Genomic DNA, 12379 nt, shown 5'->3' with positions numbered 1-12379 from the left:
GTGGAGTCCATGTTGAATGGCACAGTGCAGCAGCCTGAAACTATCTTCTATCACCTTTGTTTTTTAAACATTTTTGGTTTCTTCTTTCCTCTCTATCTTACTCTGAGTAATTTTATGGATGTATTTAAAAACAATTGATTCTTCCCTTGGCTATGACAAGTTTGCTAATGATCTCATCAAATATATTCTTCATTTCTGTTAATGTACTTTTTATTTCAAGCATTTCCATTTGATCCTGTCTGCTGGTTTCCATCTCTCTGACCTTCCATGTTGTGACCTTTCCCTCAGATACTGCTCTAGTTTAAAAATGGGTTTCTCCACCAACATTTACCTTAACTTTTACTCCCCCTGTGGTGACATTGGAAGGTGGGGCCTTTAAAATTTATTTAAAAGGGATTAATGACCTCATGCTGTGACGATTTGGATCATAAATTTCCCCAGATGCTCCTGTGTTGAAGGCTTGGAATCCAGTGATGGTGTCACTGGGAGATGATGGAAACCTCAAGACAAGGATCCCAGTAGAAGTTAGGTCACTGTCAGAGTGCCCAAATCTCTCTCTCTCTCTCTCTCTCTCTCTCTCTCTCTCTCTCTCTCTCCCTCTCTCTCTCTCTATCTCTTCACTACTCAGGCTTGAGGAGATAAACAGGTTCCTTCTGCCAAATGCGTTCACCTCACCATAGGCCTAAATCCATATGCAGACTTGATAAACACAATGAAAGAAATGCTGAACACATCTAATGAAGACATAGTAAAAAAGTTACGGGCACAATGCAAAGAGATGGAAATCCTGAATGAAGAATTTGAGAAACAAACAGAATACATGAAGCAGATTCAAAGAGATATACAAATCCCACTGAAAGATGTCAAAATCACCTAAACAAAAGTGAAGATAGAATTTCAGATCTCAAACACAAGACCACAGCTAGTGAACAGGAAAGGAAAGATCTTTTAAATATAACAGAAGTCCAGGAAATAACCATTCAACAGCTGCAAGATGATGCAAAGAAAAACAACGTAAGATCGATAGGGATAAATGAAAAGGAAGATGACAACACAAATGATATCAAGAGGCTATTTACAGAAGTAATAGCTGAAAATTTCCCAATATGAGAATGGAATCAGACATATACATCAGTGAAGCATATAGAATCCAAATAACCATAACCAAAATAAAACTATACCCAGATGTATAATAATCAACATCCCAGATATCCATCATAAAAACACAATATTAAAATCTGCTAGAGAGAAGAGACATATCACCTATAAAGGAAAACCTATCAGAATCACAGCAGACTTCTCAACACAAACAATGAAGTCAAGAAGAGCATGGAGTGAAGTATTTCAGACCCTAAAGGAAAATGACTTTCAATCCAGACTGATGTACCCTGAAAAACTGCCCTTCAAAACAGTTGGAGAAATAAGATACTTCCATGACAAAGAATAGCTGAAAAACTTCATGACCACCAAACCAACTCTGCAAAGAACACTGAAAGACAGTCTAGATACACATAGGAAAAAGCCACTAAACAATGCAAACAGTTAAACAGAATGGAAAGGTAAAGAGTCAACAGCACAAAGATAACATGTCAAAAGTAAACCAATATATATCAGTTATAACCATTAATGTAAATGGTCTCAATTCACCAATTAAAAGAAACAGATTGGCAGAATGGATCAAGAAACAACATCCAACCATATGCTGTATACAACATCTAACCCAAAAGAAAACTCATAGACTAAAAGTCAAAGGATGGAAAACAATAATTCATGCAACAGGATCCCCCCGCAGCAAAACAAGGGTAGCTATTCTGTTTGCAGACAATGTGAACTTCAAACCAAGAATGATCCAAAGAGATGAAAAAGGTCACTAGTTAGGGAAAAACTTCAAGCATAAGAGATAACAATCTTAATTATATATGCACCAAACTCAGGAGCACCCAGGTATACAAAACAAATATTAACAGAAATGAAAAATCAAATAAGCAATAAAATAATTATAACAGGAGACCCTAACATGCCACTGACACAAAGGGACAAATCAACTGGACAGAAAATCAGTGCAGAAATAACAGCACTGAATCACACTTGTGAACAAATGGATTTGGTGGACGTATACAAAGTGCTTCATCCAACAACATCAGCATATACATTTTTCTGAGCAGCACATGGGACATTCTCTAAAATAGACCATATACCAGCCCACAGAACATGCTAAGCAAATGCAAAAGAACTGAAATTATCCTATTCATGTTATCAAATGAAGCACCTTGAAACTAGAAATTAATGACAAAATAAACTGCACAAACCCCACAAAAAGATGGAAATTGAATAATACACCCTTGAGCAATCAGTGGGTCACAGAGGAAATTTTAATTCTTTAGAAGAAATTAAACAATATCTACAAGTAAATGAAAACACAAATACATCTTACTGGAACCTGTGGGATGCAATGAAAGCAGTCCTCAGAGGAAAATTTATTGCAGTGAATTTCACATGAAGTAAACATAATGAACACAAACAACCTGATGCTATACCTCAAACAACTAGAAAAAGAAGAGCAATTCAAGCCCAAAGCCAAAAGAAGGGAGGAAATTATAAAGGTCAGAACAGAAATCAATGCAGTAGAGACTAAGAAAACAATACAAAGAATCAATGAATCAAAGAGTTGGTTCATTGAAAGAATAAATAAAATTGATAAGCCCCTAACAAACCTTATTAAAAAGTAAAGAAAAAACTCATATTTATGCAATAAGGAAAGAAAAAGTGAAATCACTGCAGATACTGTGGAAACACAGAGGATCATCAATATCTATTTCAAAAATCTCTACTCTCATACGTTCAATAACACAGAAAAACTGGACACATTCCTAGAAACACATGAATTACCAAATCTGGGTCAAGAAGATGTAAAACTACTGAATAAGCCAATTTGAATTAAAAATATTAAAAATGTAATTAAATCCTTACCAACAAAGAAAAGCCCAAGTCCAGAGAGATTCATTGCAGAATTCTACAGATTTAATGCTGACACTTCTTAGACTCTTCAATGAAATTGAAAGGGAAGCAATTCTCCCTAACTCATTCCTGGAAGCAAATATTACTCTAATACCAAAACCTGAGAAAGACCCAACCAAAAAAGAGTACAGGCCAATCTCCCTAATGAACATAGATGTAAAAATTCTCAATAAAACATTGACCAGCAGAATGCAGCAAATCATCAAGAAGATTATTCACCATGACCAAGTGGTATTCATCCCAGGCATGCAAGGATGGTTCAACATAAGAAAATCAATATATGTAATTCACCATATCAAACAGAGCCTAAAATAAGAACCACATGATCATTTCTATAGATGCAGAAAAAACTTTTCATAAGGTCCAACCTTTATTTATGATAAGAACTATACAGAAAGTTGGAATAGATGGTCTTTACCTCAATACAATAAAGGCCATCTATGACAAACCAATAGCCAGCATCATATTAAATGGCCAAAAACTGAAAGCCTTTACCCTAAAATCAGGAACAACATAAGGATGTCCATTATCACCATTCCTATTCAATACAGTGCTGGAAATACTAGCCAGAGCAATTAGACAAAAAGAGAGAGAAATACAAGGGGTAAGGATAGGAAAAGGAGAAGTTAAATTATCATTATCTGCAGATGACATGATAATCTACATAGAAGACTCCCAAAACTCCATTGAAAGACTCCTAGGTATAGCAAATAAATTCAATAATGTAGCTGAATACAAAGTCAACACTCAAAAATCAGTAACATTCCTATACACTAACAACAAAATCACTGAGAGAGAAATAGGAGAAGCCATACCCTTCACACTAGCATCCAAAATAAAAAGAAATACTTAGGACTCAATCTAACAAAAGAAGTAAAAGGTCTACTCAGGGAAAATTATAATGCCCTGAAAAAGAAATTGAAGAGGACCTCAGAAAATGGAAAGACATCCCTTGTTCATGAATAGGAAGAACAATGTGGAAATGGCCATGCTCCCAAAATTGTTATACAGATTAAATGCAGTCACAATAAAAATATCTTTAGCATACCTCACAGATCTAGAGACATCATTTCTGAAATTCCTCTGGAACCAGAAGAGACCTAGAATAGCAAAGCAATTCTGAGCAACAAAGGCAAGGCAGGAGGCATCACAATCCCTGACTTGAAGTTATACTGCAAAGCAACTATAATAAAATCAGTATAGTACTGCAAGAAAAACAGACCTGGAGATCAATGGAACAGATTAGAAGACACAACCACTACTACAAAAACACTCAACCACCTTATCTGGTGGTTCACTGGAACATGTTCACTGGAAGAAAGACAGTCTCTTTAATAAATGGTGCTGGAAAAATTGGCTCTCCATTTGCTGAAAACTAAAACGAGACCCATGCCTGTCACCATATACTTAACTAAAACCTAAATGAATCAAAGATCTAAATATTAAAACATAAACACTAAATCTGTTGAAAGACAAAATAGATAGAAATCTTGAAGACATAAGGGTAGGTAGAGAATTCATGAACAGGAATCAAACCATATGTGAAATACTTCCCAGAATCAATAACTGAGATCATGTCTTATTAAAGAGTTTTCTCATGTTGAAAGAAAATCTCCAGCATAATGAAAAGAACACCCACAAATTGGGAAAAAAAGAATCTTAGTGAACTGTACTTCAGATAAAAGACTTCTGTCCAGAACATATAAAGAATTTTTAAAATCAGATCTCCAAAATTCAAAGACCCAATCCAAAAATGGACATCTGAGATGAATATATAGTTCTCAGGTGAGGAATTACAACTGGAAAAAAAATACATGAAAAAAGTTCATCATCATTGGTCATTGTAGAAATGTAAATTAAAACCACACTGAGATTCCATCTCACTTTTGAAAGAATGGCCAGGATCAAGAAAACCAGCAACAAATGCTGGAGAGGCTGTGGGGAAAAAGGAACTCTCCCACACTGTTGGTGGGAGTGTAGACTGGTGCAACCATTGTGGAGGTCAGTCCAGAGATTTCTCAAAAAGCTGGGATTGGAAGTCCCATTTGTTCCAGCTATTCCACTTCTAGGCATATGCCCAGAAGAACTGAAAGCATCATACCACAGTGATATATGTGCACCCATGTTTATAGCAGCACAATTTGTAATAGCCAGATCTTGGAAACAACCTAAATGCCCACCAACTGAGGAATGGATTAAAAAAGCTGTGGTATTTTTATACAAGGGAGTACTGCTCAGCTATAAAGAATGATCACATTGAGATATTTATAAGTAAATGGGTGCAACTTGAGACCATACTCGTAAGTGAAAGAAATCAAACTCACATGTGTAAATACCATATAGTCTCCCTAGTGTAAGAAATGGTTACGAGTACATGAGTTACCAAAAACTCAATAAATACACTGAAAGGATAAGAATCTCCTTAAAGGGGAAAAAATAATATCTCAGAGGAAAAAGAAAAAGGAAGGGAAAAGAAAAAAATTCCTAAAACTGTATAAATGCACTTAGAATAGCCAAGATGATTGTGCTACAAATTCTATAAGTTTGTGGAAGAAAATAGTTAACATTCATAGCATTGGAACAATCGTGCATATTATTGTATGGTGATCTGAGGAACTCTTGAAGATCAATATATAAAACAACCCTAGTTATGCTCCTACCACCTTGTTTTGAAGGCCTATATTGTGAGTGTTTTGGGCTCTTTGCTATTGCTATTTTTGTCTTTTTTGTTTCGCATTTTTCTAGGAATTTGTTTTGTTTAGTTTTGTTTTTCCCTCTAATACAGAAAGGACAGGTATACATGTAGAGACTCATGCATGCATAGAACTTCTCCTATACAGTTTATGAGAATTAATTATATAATGTGTGATGAAATAACAGCTACTTTGAAGAAAAAGAGACATTATGGTTTCCCAGTGCTAATTCCGTAGCGTCATGCTATGAAATCCAGCAATACTATTATTCTTTGTTCAGAATGATTTTAGCCTGTTTTGTATTGTTTAATTTCAACATACGAGAAGGTATGGACAATTTTGAAGATAATAAGAGACATTATGGCAGCCATTTTTGATTTCTCTATTGTCTGGTTTTGATCTCCTGTTGTCTTGTATTAAAATCTGTGTCTCTTATATTGTTTTCTTCTGATCGGCTTTGTTCTGTTTTGTTATGTTTACTTTTATGCTCTTTAAAATAAAATTTAGAAAAATAAAAGTAGTAGCCATTGGATCAGAATAAGATGAACTGTGATCTGTTCCCGCTGCTCCTCAGAGCTCGTTGTCTCTGTAGCCTTTTCCTTTGTAATTTCCAAATTCCCTGGCATGTCTCAAGAGCATGGTCACTACTGTTGGGGAGTGGCAGGAATGACAGCAACCTGGAGGACACCAATATGGATATGGACGGTGTAAAAACAGTAGTGGCAGCCAGGAGGCATAACCCGAGAGAATCACAGAGACAATTACAACAGCTGAGAGGCGCAGACACATGACACACACAAGGGATAACACTCTGGTCTACCATCAGCTCACTGCATTGCTGCATATTTAAAGATTTGTGGGGCTACACCGACACTTCTCTTTTACTATGTCACCCATTTTTGAATTGGACTCTCAAAGTATCTAAAGATCTTTTAGAAAGCCTCATGTGTTCTTTAATGTATTTACCCCTACTTAAAAATGAATTTCAGGGACATGTTTAGAGTCCAGGAATTTTTCCTTTTACAAAATTTTAGTTTGGGCTCTCACAATCATTACAAGGAAGTTTGGCCAGACTGATTTTGTTTTTAATCAGCGTGAATCTATGGTCATTTTTGAAACCTGTATATAATTTTTATCATGACTAGAAAGTAATTTTTCAATATACTTGTAAGCAGTCTGCACAAGAATATGATTGCCTAGAGTTGTTTATTAGTCAAGATCACCACCCTGATTTTAAGAGCTTCTTACAAACGTTTGTCAGTGCCATTATTTTTTAAATACTGGAAGAAAGAATATTCATTGTTCCTTGGGTACTGTTTTTTGTTTGTTTGTTTGTTTGTTTGTTTGTTTTTAAGGGTACACGTAATACGGAACTACAAAAAAACAAAACAAAACAAAACAAAAAAAAACATAACAGTAAGAAATCACCTGTTAGTAGATTACATATTATCATCTTGAAAATAGTTGCTCAAATCACAGTATCAAAGAATACAAGGCGGACATTCAAACAGGGAGACTGCAAACAGCTGTGTTCAATGATCCAAAAACATTGATATAGTCAGCTATTTAACACCCCTAAACACACTTGCTGTTATATCCATTAGAGCTCTTTTTCTTTTTTTTTTTTCCCCCTCTCTTTCTTACAACAAAATTTACACATTTTGGATTTTATTACACCTTAGTGCTTATTACTTTTTGGGGGGGGGGAGAGAATTCAGTCAAATATGGCAAAACAAAGCTGTCAGTCAATACCAATTCCTTGGGTACTGTTGAGGATGTCTCTCACAGTACTGACTGAAAAGATAAAATCTAAAAAAGACAGAGACAGAGACAGAGACAGAGACACAGAGAGAGAGAACAATAACCAGGTGACACAGCAGACAATTTTCTCACAGGTCATTTCTGGAGGCGAGGAAGGGCTGCCTTGGATAAAGGAAGTGATTGCTAGATCAGAGCAGAACCAGACACGGGATGTGGCTTGGGTTAAAAAAACTGGCTCACAGCAGCTGTGTCTGTTACCCCGTGAAGTAGCTTCCTCCCCAGTGGATGAGCAGGTGTGCTGCAGCGTCACCTGTGTCCGCAGAACAAGGCGCTAACCAGGCTCCAGAACAACCTCATTCATAAGAGCAACATCCCTACAGCCAGGTGAGAAGCCGACCTAAGGACAGACGTTCAGTGTAGAAAGGAAGACGTCGTGTTCTGAAAGGGGAGTTTCCCGGACACGGTGTGTAAATGTCATAGTGCTTTGACCAGACTTTTTAATAAGATTCTTCTACTTTTTTCAAGAACAAGTGTACAGAAATACATATTAATAAAATTGGGAAATTTGCTCTAATTGATTTTTACAAATGATACAAAGCTAAACAATTAAATCATGTCCATATTGCTTCAAAAGAGAACAGTGGTGTGAAATTGGCTGCATAAAAGCAGACTGGGAAACCTATTTACTGTGTTTCCAGGAAAGTGCTACACCTCTAAAAGGGACAGGAGGGGGAAGCTTATTTCTAAGCAGTGTTCACATTACAGGTTACACTGCGCTCTGCTCCATCTTTACAGGCCCAACCACTGACCTGAGTCCATCTGATTGGGGAGGAAGGACAGTTCCGGGGGGCGGGGCAGCGGGGTGGGCGGGGCCAGGAGCCCTGGGGCTGTGCTTGCTCACTGAGGCCTCTTCTGGGGACTGCAGTAAGGAAACTGTGGGTGAGGATGTTCTAAGTGAAATTTTTAGGGGAAGTAGACATTTTTTAAAGAATTTCAAATCATTTTTCTCGGCGTTTGAAACAATCCAATTTAATATTTCTAAGGAAACTGTTAAAGATTGCAGTTGTTTTAAATTATGTTCTGATCATTTTATTCTTGCATTTCTTTAGAAATGCCACGGGGGACTAATTTTATAGCTGGAGATGACATTCTGCATTCGTTTGATGAATTAAGAATGCATTTCATGATCAAGTAAAATTCTAGTTCAGTAGAATAAGGGAATTTTAACTAAAAACATATTGGGCTAAACTGAGTAGTTATTAAAAAGTAGAAAATGTGCCTACATAAGCACAGAGTGGTGACACTGAGGTAGGTCCAGTTTAAATGCTAACAGAGAAGGAACTGAAAATACACATAAAATGGGTGAATATTTTATTAAAAATAGTGAGGCTATTTTAAGTAAAAAAATTACACTAGATTGTTTTAAAATCATCAGAAATAAAATCATAACTTTTATAAAAAATCAAGAATTAATATTAAGCAGTGTAGGTACACAAAAGGTGCTTATGGCTCCGTATGTAAAATTTAAATGAGCAAAGGATAGTACATAAATTTTTAATGACTGAAATAACATGAATATGAACTTAGCAGGTTAAAACAACAACTGCATTTGAGATCAGAGTCTCCACAGGCCTCAGGTGGCCCCGCTGCCCTGTGTCGCGCAATAATGACATCATAGCAGCCTTTACATTCTCATCTGGTCTTCTTCCAAATTTAGTGTCTGCTAACAGAATTCATCTCCTTGTGTGGCTAATTTGTCAGCTCCAGGTCCTTCCCAGGTCCTAGAGACCACTGTTCACCCTAGATTGTGTCAGAGCTTTGCCATGTGGCTCACTTCATCCTCAAAGTCCACCCAGGCAGTCCTTCTCAGGGTCAAACTCCTTCTCCAGGAAGAGATCAATCCCTTGTCAGGTCTCACCTGTAAGTTCAGACTCACCCAGAGTAACCTCCCATTCTTATCACCAGCTGTGGTCCACACACAATCCAAGCACCATAGGGACCACCCCATCATATTTGCAGGTTCCACCACACAGAAAGGAAAGAATTTTATCAGGCATTTACATCGAGAGGCAACATTTGTGGAGGCCACCCCAGAACTCCACTTGCCATATTCAGCCCTCTGCCCATCAATGATCCGTGTCCCTCACAAATGTGAAACATGTTAACCCCCTCCTGAGTCCCCAAAGTCTCAGATCATTTTCCTATCCCTTCTCCCAAATTCTCCTTTCCTTCAGACTGAATAACAGGGCTCCCTGCTTTCGTATGAGACTTCAGTACAACACAGGAATGTTGTATTTATACATCGGGCAGTCAGGATCTAATAATTACAGACACTTAAACGGAAGGACTGAGTGTTAACCAGTTTGTCAACTAACTGCCCTGACAGGACATTCACCTCAAAGAGACCACCTGATCATATCTGGAGAGCTCTCTCCTCACCATCAGAGAAATAAAGATTAAAGCTGTTATTGTCATCACCTGCGTTCTTATTTATGTTTTTATGTTCTGTCATAGCACTATATATTGCTAATTTAATTCCAATCTCCTCAACATCTCTTAAAATAAGAAGAACCCAGACTACCCCTTCCCCACCACAGAAACCATTAGGAAGTCAATCTTTGCTTCTGTTTCTTGCAGGAAGCTCTTTAAATTTCTTTTCCCCTCATGAACTGAATTCCTGACCAATGATGCTGCCTTCACACACAGAATTCAAGACATCTGCCCCACTCACCATGGGCTTTTGCATTTGGTTGGAGTGAACTTTTTTCCCTCAGGTCATAATTTGCCAGAATTTTGGTTCGCTGCTTGGTAATATATTTTCTTGTACACTGAGTGTTGTACCAGTTATATTAAAACCCAGGACCAGGCAGTTTTCCTGTTTGGACTCAGCACGTGTCCTGGTCCACTTTTCTGGTGCATGATATCAAAAGCAATTAAGCTTCCACAGCCATTGCATTGCCAGCCTAACCTGCCTCCTTTCCGTCTCAGCACTGGGGCTCCCATTCATTCCCTCCTGGTGCCTTCTGTGTAAAGATGAAAGACGCTTGCTTGCCTGCTCCAACTGGGGCTGTTGGGTGGAGGTGGAGATCAGTCAGCCAAGAATCCAGCTTAGGCTGCTCTCCAGACCACCCGGGGATGAAGGACGTCTTCCTCACACCTTGCTGGTGCCACATGGGGACAGAAGCACCTACCTGGGATGTCTCCTGCTGCTGTGGGTAAATGGGTCTGAGTCACGGTCCTCCTCTAGGTGACCAAAAGTCATGGGCCTAAGTGTGCGGCTTTGTGGGAGATGGAGTGCAGGGTCCTTAACCAGGCAGGATTCCATAAAACTGTAGAAGGGATGCTTCTACAGTATTGCCCCTCCATTTTCTTTTTTCCTCAATCAAATTGTATTGATATATTTTTGATATACATGATGATCACATTCATCATAGAGAATTTGTACCTGTACAGGATTTAACTTGATTCTTCTTCTCCCATTTTCCTACCCTCCCTTCAACCCCTGTCCCCCTCCACATTTACAACACTTTGTTCCCATTTTTCCACTCTTTCGTCACTGTCTTTACATTTGCCTTCTTTCTTTCCCCTTCCCCCCTCCCTTGATGCCCTCCTCGTTTGGACAGTTTCTTCCTATTATACAACACCTAATACACCTCTTGGTCCTATTTTACACTTTCAGTTCCTCACATCAGAGAAACAATGTGGTCTTTACAAATGTATGTCTGGTTTATTCACTCAACAGCCTGGTACCAAGGTGCATTCATTTACTTAGGCATGTCTGAAGCTTAGCCTTCTTTACAACAGAATAGTACTCCACTGCATGAAAAAAAACACATTTTCTTTATCCATTTCTCAGTTGATGATTATTTGGGCAGTTTATAACATTTAGCTATTACAAACTGAGATTCTATAGAGCAGTGCATATATTGCTATGATGTGATGCTTCTAATACTTTTGGAAAGATACCCAGATGGGAATAGCTGGGTCAGATGGGACTTCTAGTCCTAGATTATGAGGAATCCCCAGACTGACTTCCACAGTGGTTGCACCAGTCTACACTCCCACCAACAGTGGAGAAGGGTTTCTTCCCCACCCCACCCCCACATTTGTTATCTACTGATTTCTTGATAATAGCCATTCTTTCTGTAGTGAGATGGAGTCTCCGTGTTGTTCTTAATGGCTTCTCTAAAATGATCAGTGATGTTAAACACTTTTTCATATTTTTATTTCCTACTTGAACTTCTTCATCTGAAAAGTGTGTATTTGTCTCAGAAGACTATTTTTGGATTGAGTATTTAATTTGGGAAGGTTAAAGGGTTTTTTTTTTTTTTTTGAGAACTTTATGTGTTCTTGATAGCAATCCTTTGTCTGAGGAACAGCTTGAAAACATTTTTTTCCTAACTGTGGGGTTGTCTCTTCACTCTGTTGATGTTTTCTCTTGCTGAGCAAAGGCTTTTAATGAGATGAGATCCTAGTTGTTGACTTTTTATGATTGTTCCTTTTAATCACAGTCTTATACATAAAGTCTTTTTCTATGTCAATATCTTCAAGAATTCTACCAATTATTACCTTGCAGCAAATATAATGTTTCTCTTTTAATATTTACCTCTTTTATCCACTTTGACTTTAGCTGAATGCACGGTAAAAGACATGGGTCCAAATTTAATCTTCAACATGTACAAAGTCAGTTTTTCCTGCACCATTTATTAAAGAGGTTGTCTTTTGTCTAGAGAATGTGTTTGGTAACATTGTCAAAGATAAGGTGGCTAAGTATGTCTGGAGCTCTTTCTGCATCTTCTAATCTGTTGCATTGATCTTCAGGTCTGTTTTCTTGCAGTACCGTGCTGTTTTATTACAGCAGATTTATAGTATAATTTTCAGTCAGGGATTGTGGTGCCTCCTGCCTC

The sequence above is a fragment of the Cavia porcellus genome, unplaced genomic scaffold (assembly GCF_034190915.1).
Source record: "Cavia porcellus strain 051 isolate PalLab524CR breed Dunkin Hartley unplaced genomic scaffold, mCavPor4.1 scaffold_28, whole genome shotgun sequence".
Taxonomy (NCBI): Eukaryota; Metazoa; Chordata; class Mammalia; order Rodentia; family Caviidae; genus Cavia; species Cavia porcellus.
Note: the sequence above shows the minus strand (reverse complement) of the source record.